The sequence below is a fragment of the Pseudophryne corroboree genome, chromosome 12 (assembly GCF_028390025.1).
Source record: "Pseudophryne corroboree isolate aPseCor3 chromosome 12, aPseCor3.hap2, whole genome shotgun sequence".
In the NCBI taxonomy this organism is placed as follows: Eukaryota; Metazoa; Chordata; class Amphibia; order Anura; family Myobatrachidae; genus Pseudophryne; species Pseudophryne corroboree.
The window spans coordinates 164342167-164361080 of record NC_086455.1 but is presented as its reverse complement, the minus strand read 5'-3'; the positions used below and the strand labels follow the sequence as shown (position 1 = coordinate 164361080).

The following is an 18914-nucleotide window of genomic DNA, read 5'->3' as shown; positions in this document are numbered from 1 at the left end:
CTGTCGACCTATAGTGGTCGACCTAAACATTGTCGACCTAGATACTGTCGATAAAACGAACCACACCCCTGAATTAGTACTTCAGTTATTTTGATTTCATTATCTGTGCTCAAGCATGGATATCCATAAAACCTGGACTGTTAGTGTGTCTTGATACCATGGGGTTGGAAACACTGCTGAATGGCAATGAAGAAGCTCCGTAGCTAAAGATGCTCAAATAGCAGTTGCCATTAATGTATGGAAATTCTCATGACTCATGAGCAGAACAATACAAGGGTGGGGCTTCAGGATGGAGCAATACAGAGTAGCATGGTCAGGCTGACGAGTTTAAAGCAGAAATCATAGGCTACAGTGGGTGTATATTTTATGAATTATTTTTTTAAAGTTAAATCACTGGCAGGCTATAAAAAAAAACTTTGGTAATTACCATTTTTTTCTCGGTTTGTTTGTGCAGACTGCTATTAATCCTCGGTATTTCTGAACAGTGTCATGTGGTACCCATGGTAACCACAGTCAAATGGCACTTGACGTAGTGAGCAGTAAGGCTTTGGGATGCTCCACTGAGCTCTGTCTGCTGCGTGTACAGTAAGATCCACCCCCTCATTCTCACATGTCATGCTGAGTGCTGTAGCTTTGTGTCTGTGTAATTAGCAGCCATATCATAAAATTCCCTGAGAGATTTTGAAAAGGAGATTATAAAAAAGCACAATTTAGAAAAAGCTTTCTACGTGATATTGCTGCTTTAAAAAAATATATATATATATATATATTTATTATACTCGGAAGACAGGTCACAGGTGCTTATTCTACTATCATTCTGCTTGTGCAACGTTGGGTGCCCATATTAGGAAACATACACTCTTGCTCTGCCACTAATCCTGATGTCTCCTTCCTCCACAGAGATACAAGTCCTAGCTTGATCTCTGAAATGTATTCAGCTGAGGAAGATCCTGTACATTAGCCGGAAAAGTAACGATTTGCAGCCTTGTTGTTTGTGTCAGTCATGGCGTAAACAGCAGGTGGTAGGATTGACAGCTGACATATTACACCCTGGACGTTCAAACAGGACATTGACTACAGCAGAGTCCCCAGCGTCGCCCTATGGACAGGTGAGGGCAGGGTCTGCGCCCAGGTCTGGCTGGCTGAGAGCTCCTCAGAGCACCTTGCTGTTGCGCAACATACTCAACGGGAAAGTAGTTCTTCTGTTGCAGAGACCACAAGCTTCTCTTGCCCTATATGTGAGGGGACAGCAGTGGATATAATATTCCCACACAGGCTGACGTCTGTCCCTTGTACTCCGAGCATGGACTAAAATCTGCATTTCTGAATTCCAAAAGCAGCGAAAGGTAAGCACACCTTTATAATTCCATCAACATCAGTCTACAGCATGTGCTGTGTATATATGTATTGCTTGTTTGTATAGCGCCACCAGTATATGCAGTGCTGTACACAGAATGATAAGTGACAGGCTAGGAAGAGAGCAGCAGTATCAAGACTCAAGAGGAAGAATAAGTTTCCTTGCACAAAGAGCTTGCCATTTAAATAGTATATAGGAAAGATAAGCCAACACGCTAAGTAGAAAGTAATGGGATAAAATATCTCAGACCTAGAAGTTAGTAAAGGTTTCAACGCTGAGAAATACCAAAGTGTCGCTTGTCAAGAGCAAGTTAGAGTACACTGACGTCGCACACACGGAATCGTCCGTCACGTGAATAAAGTTAAAGTAGAACTGTATGTGAATAGGGCTGAAGTACATAAATGTATCTTTGTTATTACGGGAATAACATTTATTAGGCACAATCTCTAAGCATCAGTGGTGAACGCAGATGTATTCCTCTATACACCAAAAATGTTCAATGGATGTGGGAGTCAGAGGGCTAGATGCATCATCGCTTGGAAAGTGATAACATGGAGCGTGTAAAAGTACCAGCCAATCAGCTCCTAGCTTCCATGTTACAGGCTGTGTTTGAAAAATGACAGCTAGGAGCTGATTGGCTGGTACTTTTTCACGCTCCATGTTATCACTTTCCAAGCGATGATGCATCTGGCCCAGAGAATTTAAAATGGATTTTTAATCCAACATAAAGTCCATCAACGTTCTGGGGCCAATGCTGAATTTAGATTTAGTAAAAAACAAAAACAGCATTTGCACTGTCTTGTTTTATCGCAGGGGTCAGGGAACATTTTTACCTTTTACCCCAAAATATATTTAGATACGTCCAACATTGGTATCCGTTCACATGGTCGACCATGTTATGGTCGACAGTCATTAGGTCGACCACTATTGGTCGACATTGACATGGTCGACATTGACACATGGGCCCTCATTCCGAGTTGTTCGCTCGGTAAAAATCTTCGAATCGCAGCGATTTTCCGCTTAATGCGCATGCGCAATGTTCGCAGTGCGACTGCGCCAAGTAAATTTGCTATGCAGTTAGGAATTTTACTCACGGCTTTTTCATCGTTCTGGCGATCGTAATGTGATTGACAGGAAATGGGTGTTACTGGGCGGAAACAGGCCGTTTTATGGGCGTGTGGGAAAAAACGCTACCGTTTCCGGAAAAAACGCAGGAGTGGCCGGAGAAACGGGGGAGTGTCTTGGCGAACGCTGGGTGTGTTTGTGACGTCAAACCAGGAACGACAAGCACTGAACTGATCGCAGATGCCGAGTAAGTCTGAAGCTACTCAGAAACTGCTACGAGGTGTGTAATCGCAATATTGCGAATACATCGTTCGCAATTTTAAGATGCTAAGATTCACTCCCAGTAGGCGGCGGCTTAGCATGAGCAAATCTGCTAAAATCCGCTTGCGAGCGAACAACTCGGAATGAGGGCCTTGGTCGACACATGAAAATGGTCGACACATGAAAAATGTCGACATGAGTTTTTTTACTTTTTTTTTTCTTTTGGGGAACTTTTCCATACTTTACGATCCACGTGGACTACGATTGGAACGGTAATCTGTGCCGAGCGAAGCGGTAGCAGATCGAAGGCACCATGCCCGAAACATGCGAGGGGACGCGGTGCACTAATTGGGGTTCCCAGTCACTTTACGCAAAAAACTACACCAAAACAGTAAAAAAACTAATGTGGGGGTTGGCGGGCCGCGGGCGGGAGGACAGGACAGCGCAGGACGAGCGGGCGTGAGGGAGCGCGGTGTGATGTCAGCACGACACACCGCGGCCAGGAACACAGCACTAGGTGGCCAGGAGCACAGCGCAGGGCGGGCAGGAGGGAGCGCGGTGTGACGTCAGCACGTCACATCGCGAGTCGGCTGGTGCTGGATGGGGCTGTGTCTTGGCAGCGCGACCGTCCATCATTATTATTATTATTATTATCCTTTATTTTTATGGCGCCACAAGGGTTCCGCAGCGCCCAATTACAGAGTACATAAACAAATAATCAAACAGGAAAACAGCAACTTACAGTTGACGACAATATAGGACAAGTACAGGGTAAATAAACATAGCTACATCAGCAGATGACACTGGAATAAGTATCAGGTGGCAGAAGACTGCTGGATTTGGTGCAGCTGAAGATTATTAAAATTAGAAAAGGGTAAGCACATGAGGGAAGAGGGCCCTGCTCGTGAGAGCTTACATTCTAAAGGGGAGTGGCAGACAGACAGGGGTGACACAGATGGGGTACATAGAGAGCGTGGAACAGAGGGTTAGGATGAGATTTGGCTGGGTTTGGTGAAGAAGTGGGTCTTGAGAGCCCGTTTGAAGTTCTGTAGAGAGGTGGAGAGTCTGAGGGGGAGAGGTAGGGAATTCCAGAGAAGTGGTGCAGCATGTGAGAAATCTTGGAGGTAGGAGTGGGAGGAAGTTATCCGTAGGCAGGAGAGTCGGCGAGCATTAGCAGAGCGAAGAGGACGGGTGGGAGTGTAAAGCGAGATAAGATCAGAGATGTAGATGGAAGAGGAGTGGGTGAGAGCTTTGTAAGCGAGTGTGAGAAGCTTGAAATGGATTCTGAAAGGGAATTTACCCCCAGGAATTTCATTTTTACCCCATTTGGGCTAATTTACCCCTGTTCCCTGACCACTGTTTTATCGCAATGCACCAGGGAGGAAGGGGGCTGACAGAAGACTGGTTTACACCAAGCCCCCATAAGATCGGGAAGCTGCAGACAAGGTGAATGTTGGATACACATGACTAGAAAATTTATCTTGCAATTGATTAGACAGGGAATAAGAGTTACATACTACGTAACATAATTATATCATTACAATAGATCAGTGGTCTCCAACCTTAATTGGGGTGTGAGCTACTTTTAGAAAATAAAACCTCTGAAGGAGCTACCCCCTCCCCCAATGCGCATGGGTTCCAGCGAAAGTGGGTGTGGCCTCACAAAAGTGGGTGTGGTCTCACAACTACAAGTAATGTCTCCCCCCCGCGTAGTGCCAGATACACAAATAATGCCCCCCAGCAGTGCCAGATACACAAATAATGCCCCCCAGCAGTGCCAGATACACAAATAATGCCCCCAGCAGTGCCAGATACACAAATAATGCCCCCCGCGTAGTGCCAGATACACAAATAATGCCCCCCGCGTAGTGCCAGATACACAAATAATGCCCCCCGCGTAGTGCCAGATACACAAATAATGCCCCCCAGCAGTGCCAGATACACAAATAATGCCCCCAGCAGTGCCAGATACACAAATAATGCCTCCCAGCAGTGCCAGATACACAAATAATGCCTCCCAGCAGTGCCAGATACACAAATAATGCCCCCCAGCAGTGCCAGATACACAAATAGTGCCCCCCAGCAGTGCCAGATACACAAATAATGCCCCAGCAGTGCCAGATACACAAATAATGCCCCCAGCAGTGCCAGATACACAAATAATGCCCCAGCAGTGCCAGATACACAAATAATGCCCCTCAGCAGTGTCAGATACACAAATAATGCCTCCCAGCAGTGCCAGATACACAAATAATGCTCCCCAGCAGTGCCAGATACACAAATAATGCCTCCCAGCAGTGCCAGATACACAAATAATGCCCCCCAGCAGTGCCAGATACACAAATAGTGCCCCCCAGCAGTGCCAGATACACAAATAATGCCCCCAGCAGTGCCAGGTACACAAATATTGCCCACAGCAGTGCCAGATACACAAATAATGCCCCCAGCAGTGCCAGATATACAAATAATGCCTCCCAGCAGTGCCAGATACACAAATAATGCCTCCCAGCAGTGCCAGATACAATGCCCCCACCAGTGCCAGATACAAATCCCCCCGCAGTGCCATTTAAAATGCCCCCCCCCTCCGCAGCGGCAGATAAAATGCCTCCCGCAGTGTCCGATACAGTGCCCCACACAGTGGTAACCCTTGCTGACTTCTTCTACTGCCGCCGGTGCTGCTCCTCCTGTATGAGGGACGGAAGAGGAGGAGAGTGTAGCGCGCGCATCTCCTGTGAAGTCCTTTGAGCGGCTGCGGTGAGGCTGACAGAGTCCCCGGCGGCGGCGGGCATTTAAAATATGGTGCCGGTAAGTGAACCAATCAAAACTCGCGGTCCGGCAGCCAATTAGGTGCCGCCACTGCCTGTCCACGAGCTCTGATTGGCTGATGGCCGGCACCATAATAAAAATGAAGTGACTGGCCAAGTCCGTGCGCTCTGTGAGCTACCGAAAATACTACGGCGAGCTACCGGTAGCTCGCGAGCTATGGGTTGGAAATCACTGCAATAGAAAAATGATTAGGGAGGAAGTTTTTGCCCTATGCACAACAAACTTCCTGTCTTTTCCAGGATGCTGCAGGAAGCTGCTATCTGCTTGAAATAGAGGACACAGAGCATGATAGTCTGCTCTCGGCTGCACAACAAATCATTACAAATCTGTCAGGGTATATACAGCTATAAGTATAGATCTATATATTTTATTTAATCCAATTAAGATGAAATTCTCAGCCGTGGAAGGTCACTTCCTGGCGCCGTACACTGGCAAAGTAAAGTCACAGTACAGCACGGCGGAAAGTGTTGGCACTTTATAAATGAAATATAATAATGACCTGACTTGTTAAATGGATCCCATTTAAATGCATGATGGAAGCACAGCAGAATGTGCGCTATTTTTAGCCGTGGTATTAACATTCGCAGGAAGACACAAACCCTCTTTTGATAAATCTTCTTTTGGGAATGATTTTGCAGTCTGACAGTGGTTTAAACCATTAGCGGGATGTGAGAGGGACAGGCCGGTTCTCGGTGTAAGAACACTGCTGAATCCTTAACAAGTGGAATAGTAATTATTTACCGCTAGGCACCTGGTTTTCATTTTAAATAGCTATAAAATACATGTGTTGTGGTAGGGACATGTACATGTGGTAGGCAATATAGGGCTTAATTCAGAGTTGATCGCAGCAGCAAATTTGTTAGAAGTTGGGCAAAACCATGTGCACTGCAGGTGGGGCAGATGTAACAGGTGCAGAGAGAGTTAGATTTGGATGGGGGGTGTTCACAATGAAATATAAATTGCAGTGTAAAAATAAAGCAGCCAGTATTTACCCTGCACAGAAACAATACAACCCACCCAAATCTAACTCTCTCTGCACATGTTACATCTGCCCCTCCTGCAGTGCACATGGTTTTGCCCAACTGCTAACAAATTTGCTGCTGCGATCAACGCGAAATTTCCCCCGTAGATTGTAAGCTTCACTGGGGCAGGGACCGATGTGAATGGCCAAATATTCTCTGTAAAGTGCTGCGGAATATGTGTGCGCTATATAAATAACTGGTAATAAATAATAATAATACCCCATGTGTTACTTGTGACAGGCATGTGGGATGGAATTTGCATGTTCCCTATCTTTATAAAGCTCGTGGGGACCATACTCTTTCCAGGAGCAATGTAAGAACATTACCGTGCTTGTGCCCCCCTACAAAAATACAGATGTGCCATCGAATGATTTGCACAGCCTAAAATATAACCACCCCTATCTACATTACACGCAGGATTAAAACACACTTCTACCCCTTTTCAAGCATACTTTAATCTGTTTTATTGCTGGGGGAACCTGGGTCAAGATTTGGTGGGAAAGGGTCAGATCAAAATGAACCGGGTTGCATTGCCCGGTAATCCGACCCTGGTAGCTACCACCCAGCCTGAGCCGGCTAGCCTGCTGTGTGAATGGTATGACCCAAGTAGTCCACCCCGGGTTACACTAAAACCATACGGATAGCCAGATCACCAGCACTTGGAGATGATGGAGCAATAACCTGGGTCCAGCCTGCGGTGTAAATGAGGTTTCAAGCTGAAGTGACACGGCTTGAACCTGAGTTGAGTTGCCCAGGTCGGACCCAGGTGTTTGCTGGAAAAGGGGTATTACATATTGCAAATATCAAATAAACCTATCACCTACGGACAGTGGAGGTAGCTGCGCTGGGGGCGGACCCAGTATTCATGGGAATCCTGCCTTTAGGGGAGTTCTCCCACTAGAATGGACAACCTTCCTGCACCCTGTCCACTTCACCAGTGATGTGGACAAGGAATGCCCTGATGATATTTGCTATAAAACGCGCCATCATCGCCCCTCCCCTATGGTATAATGCTGGGAATTACTGTAATTACCCCGCGGGGGTTGGACTGCAATGGTTTTCCACACCCCTTGCACCTCCTCACCCATTAGTATTAAAAAAAATGTAACACTGAGATCATTGTCTAATTGAGACCATACGATTATAATTGGTTCTATACAGTGAATATAATTTAAATCACATAGAGGTTCCTTTTTGGGTGATGACGATACGTGCTATTGGCTGATTTGTAGGTACAATGTCACAGACATGCGGTCCAGGATTGCGACATCGTAACAGTACAAGTGAATTTATGCCGGGGCTGAGTGTGGGCGGGGGCGGAGGTTTTGGTTCCGTTTTTCATGTCCCTATGTAATCACATATATGTACAGTGACATTAACCAGTGTACGGAAAGCTGGTTGCAGCGGCCTGTTACCTCACCTGCCTGTAATGCAGTGACTATTGCTGTGTATTCTATCATCCGCTGCTCAGTGTTTGGTGCAGGTTTTTCAAGGTTTCATTTGTCTTAGCGACCGTCATGAAGAGGCTGCAATCATTTTTAGTTAGTCTCCATAGCAATTATCACAATTGGAGTCCTTTAGGGAATGGAATAGAATATTCCTTATAAATTTAAATTCTGGGGATTAAAAGTTTGAGCTGACGATTCCCTGAGCTGAGGAAGGCTGATTCAGAGATGCATGTACGGGCCTGATTATAAGCCGGACACATCTCTTAGGACGGACGCAAATGGCGAGCTTATTGCATACTGCGAAGAAGTGAATTTACGCATTTTTGTGTATGTCCGTCCCATTCTGAGTTAGGGATGGCCATCGGTGGGTTATCCATTGTTGGCCACCATCGATGGTACCATCAATTGATAACCTTGATGGTGTTAAACTATCTGTAAGCGAACCATCGATGGTTTTACCCATCGATTGTCACCCCTGCATTACTGTATAATGAAATGCAGGCAAATCAGAGCCCAGGGGCGTGCTTTCACGGGTGTCAGCGGGGCGGGGCTAAGCTCAGTATCCTGACACTTTGAGGGAAAAAATAAAATAAAATTCGCTAGCACTGGACCATCAATGGCGGGAAACCATCTGGTTCTCCTCCATCGATTGGTCGATGGCCATCCCTATTCAGAGTCGAGTGGAACGTGCACGGATCTGTCTTTCCATGAAATAGGGCATTTTATGGCGGGAACTGGAGGGGGCAACATGATTACACAGAACCGCCCTGACTTGGGGGGAGTGTCTGGGGAATGTTGTGGGCGTGTATCAGATGCTCTGTGCTATTCTGATTGGTGCGTACGGAGAAAGGAAACTCGTTTCCAGATCATCACTTGCGCTTAGCATGGGCGATTGCTGCATCTGTATACAATGTCTGTATATTGTATAATATATGAGTCTTTAGGCCTTATTTATTATTTTAGTCCCCAGGGGGTGGTCCACTTTCAGTGGTGGATATTGTCCGGTTATGTTTGTAGCCTGTAGACCCGATAGCAATTCTGTAGATACAATTATAAATAATACACAGACATGAGATTGCGTGTTATACCCCAGGACAGCGGAGTCTCGGACAGTGGAGCTCCCCTGTAATTCTCACACTACTTCCCATTTATAAAGCAAGAAATGGTAGAGTCTCGAATCAGAATTTGCTAATTTTTGGTAAAAAAAACATTCGGTGGCTTATAATGGGAAAAGCTAATTAGCATTATTGTTCAATACTAATTTTACGATGTGCTAATAAGCCAATACGATGGATGTGTCCCTACTAGAGGAGAAGTGCCCGTGTCTAGGTCCGTCAGCAGTTTTAGCTATCTATTATAATTGAAACTTAATGATTGTCCTTTAAGAAGACATCAAATCAGGATTTGTAGAGAAAGCAGACAGTTTAATACCTGTGTGGATAAATAATCAAAGTAAGATTGGATTTCACAGAGGAATTGTTTTCCTCACGAAAGCGAAATAAAGCGATGATTGTGGCTAAATAGGCTCCTTACAAATGACTCTGCTTTAATAGATATGGAATAATATATTTATTTGTTTTGAAAGTAAAAAGTGTTTGCCGCCATATTACTGAGGGGATTATGACAAATCAAATCTCTCCATCTTCCTACAGAGGAGCCCTGCTACTAGCACAAAATGGCGGCCCAATGGTCACGATTGCCTGGGTGTGTCAGCAATGGCTGCCAGTGACAGGCTAAAAGCCACAGTCGGCATGCAATTTCAAAATTCAATAAATACCACAAAATGGAGGTGCATTTGCTGAAAGGTGCGCTTGGCAAGTACAGGGAGCCAGGTAACTACTGATGTCCATTACAGCCACATGTGGGCAGATGGTTTGGCTATTGGGCTCTGATGACTGCAGGGCCGGACTGGCCCACAGGGGTACAGGGGAAACCCCCGGTGGGCCCGACTGGGAGACAATAGGTGTAAATTGGATGGAAGATGGATGGATGGATGGATGGATGGATGGAGAAAGTAAAAGAAGTGGTGGTCTAGGAAGGGGGGGGGGGGTAGTAGGTATTAAGGGTGAGATTTGAGGATGGATTTGAAGGGGTGTAGGTTGGGGGAGAGTCTGGGATGGTGAGGTAAGGAGTTCCATAGTTGGGGAGCAGCGCAGGAGAAGTGTTGGAGATAGGGGTTGGAGGAGGAGATGAAATAAGAAAGTTGAGTCAGAGGGGCCACAGAGTGGTCAGGTTGGGGTGTAACTCATGATGTATTCAGTGACATATGAGGGTAAATGTTAGTGTGGCAACTTGACCTGAATTCTGGGAGCAAGTCAATATCAGTCACGTGCTGACCAGAAATTGTCCAATTCATTTGGATTGGGTCATTTGTGGCCATCACACTCATTTAGGTCTAAACACAAGATGATATCAGGGCAACACACGGATAATGCTGGATCTGCAGCCAACATCCTTCCCAGGACAGTTCCACCAATCTTTATTCCGCTATTTGGCTTGTCAAACTCAAAAGTTATCTCCCAGGCCTCGGGTACGACAGTACTCTGTGAAATACATGTGCTGCAATTCTTACCTTTGTCGCCCTGACTTTACTTGCTGCCTTTTATCTGCATTTTTATGTGTTGTGGCTGCATTTTTTGTGTGGATTTGAAAAGGGCAGTATGGCTGGAGTAATGGTGAGCATTACTGCCTCACAGCACTGAGGTCATGGGTTCGATTCCCACCATGGCCCTAATTGTGTGGAGTTTGTATAGTCTCCCCATACTTGCGTGGGCTTCCTTCGGGTACTCTGGTTTCCTCCCACAATCCCAAAAATATGCTGGCAGGTTAATTGGCTCCCAGCAAAAATTAACCCTAGTCTGTGTGAACGTGTATATGTGATAGGGAATATAGGACCTAATTCTGAGTTGATCGCAGCATCAAATTTGTTAGCAGTTGGGCAAAACCATGTGCACTGCAGGGGAGACAGATGTAACATGTGCAGGGAGAGTTAGATTTGGGTGGGGTGTATTCAAACTGAAATCTAAATTGCAGTGTAAAAATAAAGCAGACAGTATTTACCCTGCACAGAAACGAAATAACCCACCCAAATCTAACTCTCTCTGCAGATGTTACATCCGCCTCCCCCTGCAGTGCACATGGTTTTGCCCATTTGCTAACAAACTTGCTGCTGCAATCAACTCAGAATTACCCCCATAGATTGTAAGCTCCACTGGGGCAGGGACTGAATGGCCAAATATTCTCTGTAAAGTGCTGCAGAATATGTGTGCGCTATATAAGTAACTGGTAATAAATAAATATAACCATATTTATTGAATGTGTATATATATATATATATATATATATATATATATATTTTATTTTTTATTTTTTATTTTATTTTTTGTAACATTTTTTTTATCTATTTATTTATTTATTTTTTAATGCAAGAACAAGTTGTTGCATTTTTTGGGTTATTAGATATCCGGGCTCGTACACAAAGACGGTTTGGATCAGTCTGTCTCCCGCTCTCTTTTTCTTGTCCCTTATGACTCACGCAGGCAGTCTAATTAAACCAGAGTTTGGGATATTGCACCTCTGCGAAGTGTTTGTGGTGACTCCTGAAGTGTAAAGTCAGTGCGCTGTCAGTGAGCTCAGCAATGGAGATGTGTAATCAACAAGTAAAATGTAACTACCAAAGAGACTTTAATGCTAATTTTGCCTTCTCAAGTACAGAAAGAAACCTGCAAATGTGGGTTTCATTAGGCCTCATTCATGCAAATGACCTTCATAAAAACATCACAAAGGGGCAAAAATACTGTCGGACCTGTCCCACTAAGGGCTCAGCCATGGAAGTGGTATATTAGCGTTGTATTGATAGTGCAGTAAATATCACCAGCGAGGAATTACAGTGCTGTCTGCGCCAGTTTTTTGCAGCGGTTTCTGTCACATGCCTCCCGTTTCGGTGTTGGTATGGCTGCCTATGTGGATAGTGGCACAGAGATTAAGAGATCCTTTGGCTCCATGATGAGATCAGATCAGAAGACCCTAAATGCTAAACAAATGCAGAACAATCAACTGCAGCTTGCTTAAGTCATTCACTGAGCATCATAGCAGAAGCTGGGGAGGGGGCTGCCATTTACTCTTTGCTGCAGAGGCCCCCAACGATGCTCTTTTGGGTTCAAGGTCCAAAAGGCCAGAGAGGGCTAAATTGTGCATGCACTGGCCTCTGAGCTTACTCATAATAGCATTGCTGGGTCCCCCCTCCTCACCGCATGGGCTGCTCCGGTACAGGGATGGTAATTGGAAACCAATGATTGGCTGCCATGCTTGCAATGGCTGCTCTGGTGACTGCTGACCTCCCTTCGCTGCATGGAAGGAGTGTCTGTAGCACAGCTCCTTTGAGCGAACTTCAGGTGTCCATTGCACATGTGCACCAGCATACCATCAAATAGCTTATAGGCAATGGCTACATGTCACCGCAAGCCATCATGTTACAATGGCGGCAGTGCCACAGCAAGTCAGTGGCTCTTTTCAATGGTCATCTGCACTGTGGTGGTAGTGTGGACTGGGGCCCCTGTCAGGCCCCTCCAGCAAGCCTGGGCCCTGGTTATTAATACCCCCACCCCCCTCTGGGTGCCACTGGCGTATGGCACTCCGGTAAAGATTTGTCTGTTAGTTGTGATGGATTTGCACAACCCATTGTGACTTCTGGCCTGTGACTCAATGCGCACAGGTGTTCAGAGATGATAAACGTGAGGTGAAAGTGCGTCCTACTTGCACACTTGGGCCTTCCACGTTACTTGCGGTCGGGCTCCTGGAGGTAAATACCAGTTTGCTCTGTACTGGGCACAGGGAAATCATCAGTAACATATTTGTTTCTCCAGAACACCTGCGTCACAGATGAAAGAATCCCTCCTGGTTGTTTTTTTCTTTTACCTAATTAAGCCAGAAAAATTAATTCTTATATAACGAGTGCTAATTGCTGTCAAGCATTTCATTATAATTTAAGTTATATTTTTAATTTCACAAAGAGTATGCAAACAGGGCCATCCCATGTACGGTGTCAGAGTTGGCAGCGCAGACTAGGGACAAGCCCGAACAACTTACCAGGCCTTCCGCCTGATAGCTAAATGTTTGATCAGTTCTAAAGAGTTAAATATTGACTGATGCGAGTTCAGGTTATTACAGAACGTGTAATTACCTGCCATGGGATTACATTGGGATTGATGTTACTACTTGACTGATTTGGAAATAATTATTGTTGCTTCCAGCCCACTGGTGCTATTTCCGCTGTTTATTGAAGGGCGCCACATGGTTTTATCATTAGTAATCTAGTGGTATAAGAATAGTCATGTGAGATTGAGGCGGAGGCACCTTCTGCGTTTGGCCTCGGTTACTGGGAACACGTCAGATGTTATTTATGAGGTGCGCCCTTTGCGCAGTATAAAGCAGCTCAGTTTTATCTTCAGCGGTCTGCATTAATGGTCCGCTCTACACCTGACGAGGAGAGCACCTCCACTTTGCAAACGAAGGGGGTGATTTAGACCTGATCGCTGGGCTGCTAACTTTGCTGACCTGCATTCAGATAGGCGCCCCCCCCCCCCCCCCCGGGGGAGTGTAAATTCACCGTGCAAGTGTGCGATCGCATGTGTATGATGAGATGCAAAAATCCACTGTGTGCAGCCCAGGACTTACTCCTACAGTGCGATAAGAACAGGCCGATCGGGGCCGGAGCTGACGTCACACACCCACCCTGAAAACTCTTGGACACGCCTGCGTTTTTCCCGACACTCCCAGTAAACGGTCAGTTACCACCAACAAACGGCCTCTTCCTGTCAATCACCTTGCGAACGACCGTGCAATCGGATTTTTCGCACCATCCTGTCGCTGACCGGCGATGCCCGTTGTTGTTGTCCGACGCACACGCACGCGCATTGCGGTGCATACACATGCGCAGTTAGGACGTGAACGCCCGCTGTGCGAAAATCTGCATAACAGTGTAAATGTCACATCAAAGTTTAACTATCCCTGTATTTCTGTGTATAAAATGTCTTTTTTTTTTGTTAATCCACTGTTTTGTATTCAGCGGTGCTGCCGCTATTATCTGAAATAAATGACAAAACTTGTAGCTCATTACAATTAATGTGCAGCTTTAGCCACCAGCATTTATATGCTAATGCCTGGCCATTTTCATATACCGCCTGCTTGACTGGTATTGAAATGCTGCTTACAGCAACGTATGGTGACATGACAACAACTGATGTGTCCTACAAGGGCAGATTGTACTAGGTAGGGGTTGGGCACACAGTGGGGGCTTCACCTTCTTGTCATGTAGATCTACTGTGAGGTTCTTCTTTTCTGGGGAATCTTCATACCAAAGACAGCGGATAGATCGAGAAGGATGAGAACAGAGAAGAGACCCTTGGTCCTGGCAGTAGGGATGTCATTGGTGACCTTAGTGAGAGTGGCTTCTGTAGATTGGGCGGGACGGAAACCAGACTGAATAGGGTTCAGGTAAGAGAGTGAAAAGAGAGGAAGGAGGTGAGTTGGAGATAAACAATCTTCTCCAGGAGTTTGGAGGCAAAAATGAGGAGAGATGGGGCGGTAGTTAGGGATAGAGAATCGGGGACAAGGGAGGGGGACTTGGGGTCAAGTGAGAGTATATTAAGAGTGGGTGTGAGAAGTGCTTGTTTGAGGGAGGAGGAAATAGAGTCAAATGAGAGGGTTATGTTGAAGAGATGGGTGGGAGCATTCAATAGAAGAGAGGAAGCAAAGGAGGCGAGAGATGTTGATGATGAGAGGAGGACCTGAACTTCCTCCCTATAAGTGTGGGGGTGGGGGAGTGGTTGGGGGGAAGGGAGACACAGGAAGCAGGATAGATGATGTCCTAGTGGGAAGCAGAACCTGGTGGGAAGCAGGATAGATGATGTCCTAGTGGGAAACAGAACCTGGTGGGAAGCAGGATAGATGATGTCCTAGTGGGAAGCAGAACCTGGTGGGAAGCAGGATAGATGATGTCCTAGTGGAAAGCAGAACCTGGTGGGAAGCAGGATAGATGATGTCCTAATGGGAAGCAGAACCTGGTGGGAAGCAGGATAGATGATGTCCTAGTGGGAAGCAGAACCTGGTGGGAAGCAGGATAGATGATGTCCTAGTGGGAAGCAGAACCTGGTAGGAAGCAGGATAGATGATGTCCTAGTGGGAAGCAGAACCTGGTGGGAAGCAGGATAGATGATGTCCTAATGGGAAACAAGACAGAAGAAGGCCTTGTGGGAAGCAGAACCTGGTGGGAAGCAGGATAGATGATGTCCTAATGGGAAACAAGACAGAAGAAGGCCTTGTGGGAAGCAGAACCTGGTGGGAAGCAGGACAGATGAGGACGTGTTCCTGACAACCCGGTGTGGAAAATGAAATTGATAGTAGATGACATGGTAATATGAGTGATTTCTCTGGTGGAATGACACTCTTCATATGTAGCTAGTTTCTGCTGCATAATAAGAACTATATTCTGGAATATACTCCAGTGCACAGTAAAATAACTTTTTAGTTTAATATTTAGTAACATTTATGTATATAGCATACACGTATTACACAGTGTTTACACTAACCTTTTCAGCCACATCAGTTCCTGCCATAACGGAGCTTGTAATCTATTTATCACATTTCCATTCTTGCAATACCGCAGCTGGAACCCTCCTCCTTTAGGCTGGGGCGAGAAGGAGCAGACTGATGAGAGTAATGTCGTTCCTGATATGAGTGGAACTTGTGAATGGCAGACAATATCACAGCCCCCACATACATCCATATGCCCATCAAACCAGCCTATACCCAACATATCAATCTCACAGATGGCCAATGACTTATAGATATGGCCATGTGCCCGACTGATGACCCGTGTGTCCAGACTAAAGCCATCCAAATGGTCAGTACCCAGCATAATGGTCTTAGATCCACAACAGTCAAATGTCCACCATATTGTCCTGTGCCCGGTGTATATAATGTATGGTGCCTCCTGCCCTCGGCCTTCCAATGGTACCTACTGTATATAAAGGACAATGCTCATCCCAGTGCCCCCATAGCCACCTGGCATTACATACGTTCCTGAACCCAGCACGTTTCATGTGCCAGTCATACAGCTCTTATATTTATTGCAATCTCTTTATTGGGCCAACAAGACATTACAGGTACAAAAATTTATCTGATGTAACATGCATGTAATTGCATCACTGATGTTTACCTGTAGTGCCCACGAGTTCCAGAATTAATCAAAACTACTGTATGTTATTCTACTTGTAGTAAGATGGGTGGTTCTTAGTTTGCAATCTGGCTGACTTGTGCATACGGGCATTCCCTCAATGGGTGCAATGTCTGGGCATGTTCGGCCTTGCTACATTCATTCATAGCATGATATGGGCTAAGGCACAGTGTGGAACATAGACCTGAGGACACAGTGCTCCCATTATAAACCCTCTGGGGAAAATAGGCAGGTGTGTATAGTGCCAGATTAACAAAAGGGCAGCCGAGGTGGTTGTTCAGGAGCCCCCGCGTACAGGCTGCAACGGATGACGCTGTCACATGCGACACTGTCAGCGTGGGCAAGAGGAGGTGAGTGGGAGAGGCAAGGAGGAGGATGTACAGGAAGGTCCCAGTCAACACCAGTGGTATGGCCGTATCGTAGGTAAACTATTCTACAAAGCTACTGCTTCAGCCTGCAGGTTCCAAGATTTGATATCACATCACAGGGAGATGAGTAACGGTGAGGATACATAATGTGTACTGGGAGCACTGTGTGGCATCATGTGTACTGGGGCACTGTGTGGCATCATGTGTACTGGGGGCACTATGTGGCATCATGTGTACTGGGGGCACTATGTGGCATCATGTGTACTGGGGGCACTATGTGGCATCATGTGTACTGGGAGCACTATGCGGCATCATGTGTACTGGGGGCACTATGTGGCATCATGTGTACTGGGAGCACTATGTGGCATCATGTGTACTGGGAGCACTATGTGGCATCATGTGTACTGGGGGCACTATGTGGCATCATGTGTACTGGGGACACTATGTTGCATCATGTGTACTGGGGGCACTGTGTACTTCCTCTCTTGTCTGATTTTTTCTGTTTGTCAGGGTGGCTAATGGATGGAGAAGTGATGAGGACAGGGATAGTGGTGAGGAGGGGTTGCGTATGCGTTACCGCTGCTGGGTATCCCAGGGGTCAACATACCAACCGCGGGATCCTGGCAGCGGAATGCAGGGATGTTGTGAACGCAACAACACTTCACTCTATGGGTGTCGTGGAGTGGGAATAGTCCCTGCTAGTCAGTCGAACTGTCAGGATTTAGAGGGTGCGGGATTTAGCCGTCGTTAATGTGACCGCTGGTCTCCTGACTGCCGGTCACATAACTACATACCGTAAGGGGGAGGCAGGCATCACATTAGGGCAGCAGGGAGCAGAGGAGGAAGAGGTGGAAGGCCACTACCCAATCTGGGAAGTCAAAGTCTGACCCCATTATAAGATTCAAACCTGTGCTCTATAATATCTAGAGATGTGCTCAGACCCCCATGTTTTTTGGTTCTAATTCATCATCGTGTTTTGGTTTTGACAAAACAACCCTCAAGTATTTTTCGGCCGGATTCGGTTTTTGGTTCGGTTTAAAATCAATAAAAAAGTGATACTCATTGGTAAAATAGGGGGGGGGGGGGGGGGGACGATAAAATCGTCTAAAATTGTGTAATTTTTGCAAACCAAAAAAATCGGTTTTGAAATCTGAAATCCGGACCGAGAGAAGATCCAGACTGAGATTCAGTTCGAATTCACAAAATTTGTGTGAACTCAGAGTTCTGGAGAGCTGTGCTATGAGTTCCTGCTGGACTGATAAGCTGCACAAACATCAACGGACAGACAAAGACCGCTGTGGGCAGTGGTGTGAGGAGCTGGAACTACAGTGGGTAGATGTAGAAGGAGTAGGAATGTGGACAACTGCAGGGTCATCATATATAGAAAGGTACAAGGAAAAATATCTGAAGCGAGAAGAGAAGTGTCTGGCACACACGGAGATCCGTCGCTTCATACTGAATAACCTACAGTACATACGGGATGCGGTTAAGATGCCGGAATCCCAACAGTTGGCATCCCGACCGTGTTGCAAGCAGGTTAGGGTTACGGCCGTGGGGGGTTAGGTTAGGGTCAGGCATTAAGGGGGAGGTTAGACTGTGGGAAGGGAGGGTTAGAGGGTAGGGGACAGGGGGGAACGGTCTTACCTCCCCCTGTCCGGTATTCTGACCGCCAGTATTCCGTACGCCGGCAAATCCTACTGAATCTATATATACAGTATGAGGAAGAAGTAAAACAAGGACTTTCTCATGAGATGGCTACTGGCGTTAGAGCCGTCACATGTTTCATCCACGTTATAATGTGACTACACTGGGCAGTGCCTACTTACTTAATATAGCGAACAGGTCAGAGTTGCTGGCATAGGATATATGGGTAGTTTTATTTGTTTCTTTGTTCAAACAGTACCAAGGCCGCGGCGTGCCATTTAAGCCATCTTTCCATCAAGGGGCACCAATTCTAAGTGGCTGGATTTATGGTGAGTGTTCCAGCGGCCTGTGAAATTGCAGTTTAACATATCCGGCGATTCCTATCCTGAACATGTATACATTCTGTAGGGCGACTTGCGGGGTGTCACGTTTGTAAATGGTAATTATGAGGCTAATTTTCACAAACTTAGCCTGTAATAAATCTGCTGTTTTGTAACCTGCCCCAGAACACATTGACAACTGGCAATTTGATAAACGTCCCCCTTAATCTGTTTGTGAATCTGTAGGGATTGCGGTCTCATTATTGAGTTGAAATAATAAAAAATCAGTACGGCGAGGCATTGCCATATGAAGTATATTTCACTTTGAATTAGTGCATCTCCAAAGCAATAATATCACGCTCCCCCA

At 46.1% G+C, this 18914-nt stretch overlaps 1 protein-coding gene across 1 annotated transcript in view; it reads left to right on the top strand.

The window, feature by feature from the left end:
• The first annotated feature begins 922 nt into the window (after positions 1-922).
• FRMD6 (FERM domain containing 6) overlaps positions 923-18914 on the top strand; it is a 325186-nt gene continuing 307194 nt past the window's right edge. The window contains exon 1 of the mRNA XM_063948409.1: positions 923-1346. The gene's annotated coding sequence lies outside the window, so the exon portion shown is untranslated. The remainder of the gene's footprint in view (positions 1347-18914) is intronic.